Here is a 7,921-nt window from a genome sequence, read left to right as displayed (position 1 = left end):
ACCACTAAATCATCCAGACACAGGGGTCATTGCAGCTGCATGGACTACCACAGCTTGCCTCTCGTCAGACCCAAATTCTCAACTTATTCACACACTACTGACGTAGTACCCCTGCCCATTATCCACATACTCTGACATGTCCGAAAGGACAGGCACCACATATATAATCACCCTTCCATTGACAATAGCTAAAGTTACATTGATAAGTGAAAACGTTATGACCACTGACTACTGCTCACCGTGACACTGGATAGTGCATGGTGGCATTGCAGGCGTGTGGCATAGTAACAAGAGTATGTAAATGGAGCAGACACAGATGGAGACTCATCCTGGCAAATCATGGGCTGAAAATGGGGAAATCCATGGCGACTTTGGCAAAGAATAGACGCTGTGAACAAGTACTCAGAAAATGGCGAAGCTGCTACAATATTTACATGCTACTGCCATGAGCATGTATGGAAAGATGTAGGACAGTGGAACTACCACTAGGCGTTAAATCATTGTATGTCAAAGAGTCTTTGCAGAATGTGTAATTCATAGGCTTGTCTGCTCTGTAAAGTTGGATAGATGGTGATCTGTGGCATCTCTGCTGGAAGAGCACAGTGCTGGCGTACACACAAGTGTTCTGTAACACACTGTTCATCGTACATTGTTGAACAAGGAGTTCCACAACAGATCACCACTACATGTCTATTATGATTGCAGTGGGCATGGGACCATCAGGATGTACACGTCATCAATGGAAATGTGTTGGCTCTTTGGGTGAATCACATTTTTGCTACACTAGGTCAAAGGTTGTCTCCAGAAATGCCTTCATCAAGGTGAACAGAAGCTCGAGATGTGCAGTCAAACTAACATTTGTAGGTTCCGTGTGACAGTGTGATAAAATAATACCACAGATAATGAACACAATATAGCGCTAAACCACTGTAGTGTTATCTACCATGAGAAGTAGATAAACAATATTACTGAAAAGAAATGGGAAGAGGTGCAGTGTCTCCAAATGACAGAGCAGTCACTTGAACACTGAAAATTTTTGTAGCTGCAAAAGGAAGTGGTAGTGCTGTCAGCTATTGACAATAATGGGCAGAAAACTAAAATGTGTACGAAGCTGAACAACTGGAAGAGCCTCTGTCAGACACTTCAGAAACATGGTGGTAGACTGTCAGAAGTATATAAATTTGGGCAGATTGTGTCGGTTTTGCTTTTATGAAACTAGCGGCCAATAAAGCAGCTTTTTCATGTGATGGTGATTCAGCACAGAGAACTTCTATGTCGTGTTAAAAGTAATCCTCATTCCACAAATGCACAGAACTATTACAACACTAGCTAGAATATAAATAACCCATTTTCTTCAGAATGCAACCATGAAAGATTATGGTTTAGCTTATCTCCACAAACCTACAAATACTGGTATATTTTCACAGCTTTGGGAACTTCAAATGCAGTGCTCATTCTACGGTTAGAATTTGAGCAACAAGTTGTTAGTTTTTGGAACTTAATCAGTGCATATGAGATAAAAACGTAACGGTCTTTGATTGTCCATATGTCATTGAACTAGTGACCACAACCATGCTTACAGTTCTGTTCTTTTACACTATATTACAGGCGCAGTTTTTCTCAAGCCAAATAATAAAATTTAGTTTTTCACAGTGAGTGGTAATACTAAAATAAAATCATCAACAAACGTTTGTATTTGATGTAATTCGAAATCAAGCAGAAATCTGGAAAGGGAGAGGAAATAAAAGTTTTTCATGTTTGCCAAAGACATCATAATTCTATCTGGGATGGCAAGGACTTGGAAGATCAGTTGAATAGAATGGATTGTCTGGAAAAGAGGTAATAAGATGGATACCAACAAAAATGAAACAAAGGTTATAGAGTGTATAATCTGATTAAAATTACTTGATAGCTGATATCTGTCACTTGCCACTCAAGTGTTGCCACATCCACTGCCGGCAAGTACTTGGTTATAGGTGAAACACGAACACAGTGGGTCACTTCACAGATCTGTTAGTGTAACTTGGAGCAGTGTTGGAATTAGTCGCCACAAGATATGATGGAAATGAGACAGTTGATTTTAAGTGAACCCAGAATGAACTGCAGCAGACAGTGTTTCATAGCTCTGAATTTAAACTTATGTCATAACCAACCACAACTTCATGATGTGTAATATATCCAAGAAAAATCCGATCAACAATCTGTGGTAGAACTAAAATCATGATTGCTTTCTTCGTGCCATTTAAGACTAACCTCTATAAGTAAACTGAAGACAGAAAAATATCTCTTTCAGCAGTAAAAGCAAACTGTAATTTCTCGCTGTCACTGGTTGACAAAGTATCTTCACACTGGCTACACAGGCTACTGCATTACCAACCATATAGCAGTCCTGGTTGGCACTTGGTTGCAGATTAGAGGCAACACAAGCAGATTCCAAATGAAAAAAGAATGATAGGAAGGAAAAAAGGAGCAAATAAAAAAAAAATGATGAAAATGACATGGCAAGGTATTAGAAATAAAGAAAACTAATTTAAACAAATTAATTGAATAAAATTAATAATCAAAAGTTTCTTATTGGATTTACAAAAATAAAATAAAAATCACTGGATGTGACAGGATTTGAACCTACAGCCTCCCACACGTCAGATTTATATGCTATCCATTGTGCTATGCCATTACACTGTGAGTCGTGCTTGGGTAGCTCAGTTGGTAGAGCACTTGCCTGTGAAAGGCAAAGGTCCGAAGTTCGAGTTTCGGTCCGGCAAATAGTTTTAATCTGTCAGGAAGTTTCATATCAGCGCACACTCTGCTGCAGAGTGAAAATCTCATTCTGGAAACATCCCCTAGGCTGTGGCTAAGCCATGTCTCCACAATATCCTTTCTTCCAGGAATGTTAGTTCTGCAAGGTTCGCAGAAGAGCTTCTGTGAAGTTTGGGAGGTAGGAGATACTGGCAGAATTGAAGCTGTGAGGACGGGTCGTGAGTCGTCCTTGGGTAGTTCAGTTGGCAAAGCACTTTCCCGAGAAAGGCAAAGGTCCCAAGTTCGAGTCTCGGTCTGGCACACAGTTTTAATCTGTTAGGAAGTTTAATATCAGTGCACACTGTGCTGCATAGCAAAATTCTCATTCTGGTAACTAATAGAGAAACTGGTTAAAAGTATGTTTTGGACTAATTTAATTTGTAGCATTGAATAAGTTGAAAATAGCCCTTTCACCAAGGAAATATTTCCGAGGACCTAAAGATTGAAAAAGTACTGAATTGGAATCTAAGGTTCTTTACTTTGTGTAAATATAAAAAAAAAGATGGGATACCTTTTTCATAACAAGCAGTTAAAGATCTTGAAAATTATCAAGATCTTAAATGTACCACTGACAGAATTCTGTGGCAGCCAGCAACTGTTGGTTCTCCAGGTTTATGTGTAGAAGTGGTTTCTTCAAGTGCTTCCTAGCACAGAGATTGCCAGAAGATTTTACCTAGAGTAGTGAAAATCAGTATAAAGGCATGAAAAATTGCAGAAAAATTAACAATGCCAATTGAAATAATTGCACATAGAGTATATGCGAGATCCAGTATACTGACAAATGCAACTCAAATGGTATCACATTTGATGACAGTAGTACAGTATGTAACAAGACATAACGATTCAGTTGGTAGAGGGTGGAACTCAGTTTAAAGGCAGTCGGCTCTGTGTGGTGCTAGTGTGTGCAAATGTGTCATTCCTGCAGATAGGAAAGAGACACCATTAGTGATAGTGTGCATTACGTACATAAACCACAATTGTGGCACTGCAACATGGAAAACAGTTATTATATGATGTAAAAGCAAAAATCTATGTGTAGAAGAAAATGTAACACTTTAATCATCAAACAGCAAGAATTTGAATGTACAGTGATCTATAATTTCATTAGACAGGATGCACTATTTGGACAGAACAGGCACTATGGGCAAAGTAGAAAATTATCTATGGCATCAAAATTGTTACTTTAGCACAAGGCAAGGCCCACAAACCATTGCTCTTCTCAACTTATTGCTGATTTACAGATGGTAGTAACTGGCATTCTTGTATGACAAACTTCGTCAAATGACAAACATCTCACATTCAAGAAACGACTGCAGAAACCTGCTTCAACACCCAAATATAAAGAGGCTAGATTGGAATTTACTGAAATACATATGTCATGGACTTGAGAATGGGATAAAGTGATGTTCAGTGATGAGAAAAAGTTTAATTTAGATGGTCTGGATGGATTTCAATAAGATTGGCATAATCTGAGAACAGAGTAGCATGTAAGAATGAGCAGCAAGTTTGGTGGTGGAAGTGTTATGGTATGCACAGCCTACTGCAGTAAAGGGAAATCACGCATGGCTTGGGTGAACCCTAGAATGAATTCTAATATGTACACTGAGATGCTAGAGAAAGAATGGATTAGTGTTTATGATAAGATAATGCATCTATGTTACAACAAAAAAGTGGTTTGAAGATAGATGTTGATTTGATTGGTGTCTTGCCCTGGTCTGCCTGTAGCCTTGATTTGAAACCCATGTAAAACCTTTGGGGAATACTTGCAGTGTGTGTTTATCACAATCAAAGACAATTTGTGACCTCATATAATTGAAAAGAGTGATATGAGACAAGTAGGTGACAATTTCATTGCAAGAACTACAAATTCTAACAAAATTAATGCAGAAGAGAAAGTTTGAGCTAATTAGGAAGAATGAAGTTTGGACAAAGTACTAACATTGCAGTAACACAGCTGTACAGTGAGTGCCATTATACCAATTTCCACTGAGGAAATGCGAACACCTTATTTTGTTGCTATGTGGATACTATACCATGGTGGTTTTAGATGTTAAGTCTTTTGAACTAGGGTTGCGTAAACATCGGCAGAGGTGGGTCCTAAATTACCACTGCCAACTGCAGCAAACAATTGCACTGTAGCCACTACCAAATTCATTGTGTACTCCATTTTGCTTTGCGTTGTTGATTGCTTGTTTTTTTTCTGTTATTTTGGAATAAGTGAAGACACTAGTCCTGGTGCATAAAGGGACTTGAATGCAACTCTCATCAAAGAAAAGGAATCAGCGATCCCTATAACAGTTTTGCTTTCGTGAAAACACAGAACGCAGATGTAAGATGGCAGTCCTTTGAGAGTGAAGCAGGTCATTTCCCTGCACTGCTCCTCTCCTCTCAGACAGTCGGAGTTCTCATTTGTTTAAGGCTGCAGCCGACTGCCTCGATATACTGTGTGCCTAGTACTTGTTTTGTGAAAGAAACTTTGTAATTCTGTTGTGATTTTTTATGTCTCATATGTATCTACTACTAAAGTAATATATACATGTATGCTTCAGACATTGTATATTACTTTTGTGTAAAACCTACCATTATATTGATTTCCACTACTATGGGAACTTTTAAACTATCAGGCACCTGTAATCCAAGTGCAACAGCATCAGTGTTACCTGTTACACCAAATTAGTATTGCCGACAAGATGTGCACCTCTAGGAACATGCCAAGCAAAGTAATACTGGAATATGAAAAGCTGTCATCACTCCTAAGGTTGGTTTGAATAGCAAAGTTTTCTGCCTTTGCCTTTTGCATTAGTTAGAGGGCGACATACAGTTGAACAAGGGCTCCAAACCATAATGTAACTCATCATTTTTCACATTAACAGACATTGCAGAGGGTGAAAGATGTAAAAGATAAAAATCGTAGAAGGGGAGTAAACAGGTATCCAATTAAGAACACCTGGAAATGTACAAAAGCATTATTGAAGTGGAAGGAATACTGTCTCTCTAAGTAATTCTGAATTGAAAATATCTTTGCCAATGAAAATATATCCCTAGGAGCTTAGTGATTCATTCCCAAGAAAAAACTTGGATGAAAACAGAATTAATGATGGACTGTATAGCTACTATTTGGACGTGCAGATCTGGTGTGCCACTCAATAAGAGATGTGTGGTAGTGTCATATGCTTTTAAAAATCTTATCATATCTGAAGTAAAAAAAAAAAGTTGCTGGGAGGCAGACTTAGTTGATACATCTGGAAGGAATGACATCAAAAATGCAAGTGATTGATGTTTGTAAATAAGTTAATTAAAGATTGTCTTCAAAAACACTATTTTGAATGGCTTTTAGAAATGAATCAAGCTCTCACTTCATCTGGGAAGATTAAATTGACATCTGTCAGTCTTATATATACAGAATTCCCTCTTGATGGTGCACAACATCACCAGGTTCTGTCAGCCAAAGGCTCAAGATGTGCTACATGTTCAATGCCTTGGATGGTTATGAGGAGAACTTACTTTTGGAGGAGAGTGATGAAAAAATGACAGTTATGAAACAAATACTGGACATGAAATTAACAGTAACCTCAGTGAAGACCGTAATTTGAACACATGTCTATCCATGCAATTTATCTTTTATTACAACATTAAACAATGTGATTAAGAGTGACACTATTCTGAACTTTATATACAACCCTCCCCAGCTCAAAATTAAATGTGCAGATTATATTTGTGCCATTGTTGTATGTGTATGTTTCAATGAATATTTAGCATAAAGTTATGGGTAAAAAGTTGGACCTCATATCTTACCAGATGTGGCAGACACCTTCATCTATTCAACAAAGGCTATGCTGTGTATAGGCACTTGTTCACACAGATACAGAAATGTATCTCTGAATGCATCCACCTTGAGAGACTGGAAACCAGTAAAACTGCTGATAAGAAACAGATCAAACAGTTCTTAAATACATTTACTTAGTTCAGATCTAATGGCAGTCAAGCAAATACAAAAACAGTTGGTTCAGCAGGGCAATACTCAATGCCATGTTGGATCCCAGTGGTCCCGTGCAACTAGTGCCCGAGAGAGGAGACTATTGTTTGCTAGTCATGCAGGATTGTATAGGCATGTCACTTTTCACATGTCAGGAAATGGGACTTCTTAGAAGCAAGAAAAGTATCCACACTGACAGTCTGATGATCTTTGGAGCACTACAGACTGTCAGCACAAGTGTCATTGGTGCTTCTCTTGGCATGACAAGAGGGAAAAATGCTGCATCTTTCAACAAGATAACACAAGACTGCATACCTCTGCTGTTCTGACTTACCTCAGTACAGAGGGTGTTTGACTGTTGCTCTGGCCAGAATGTTCATGCAGTCTCTCAAGCATTCAAAACATCTGATCTATGCGTTCTTTCATACTCCACATATGAAGATAACATTTTGATTATTCACAGAAGGCCTAATAATGGCACTGATCACCTCTTCAAAAACAGTAATGAACTTGACAAAAAAAAACATTTTCACAAGTGAGTTCAAAAACAAATTCCATCAGTTAAATTATTTAGATCTAACATTATCAACAGTTGATGATAAAATTTCTTTCAATACTTTTCGCGTAGAAAGCTGCTTTGATCACATAGCGCCGTCCTGTTCAACACAACTTACTTCCCTCTCACAAAAAAGCCTTTTTTTCATTCTTCCACCTATACAGCTATTTCCTCTCCTTTATCTTACAATATCCTATACTGAGATTAATTTGATTAAAAGTATAATCAGCAGTGGATAAGAACCAAACATAGTGGACAATATTTATCTTACAGGAGTCAGCGTCTCCTCCAAAACAAATAAGATTGTAAAGTAGCAATTTTTACTAATAAAAGTCTGAAAAATAATGTTATTCACAATTTGAAACCAGTGCATTCTCTCTTGCAAAACACAGATGTCTACAAATCAGCTGTGATCCATGTCTAGCCTATTACATAGGACAGACAGGATGAGGGTGCGTTTCTGGATAAGGTATCGAATATATTCCGTCCCCCTACTTATATCTCCCGAGGAGATCATGAATGTATAATTAGAGAGATTAGAGTGCACACGGAGGCTTTCAGACAGTCGTTCTTCCCGCGAACCGTACGCG

This window comes from Schistocerca gregaria, chromosome 3 (assembly GCF_023897955.1).
Source record: "Schistocerca gregaria isolate iqSchGreg1 chromosome 3, iqSchGreg1.2, whole genome shotgun sequence".
Taxonomy (NCBI): Eukaryota; Metazoa; Arthropoda; class Insecta; order Orthoptera; family Acrididae; genus Schistocerca; species Schistocerca gregaria.
Note: the sequence above shows the minus strand (reverse complement) of the source record.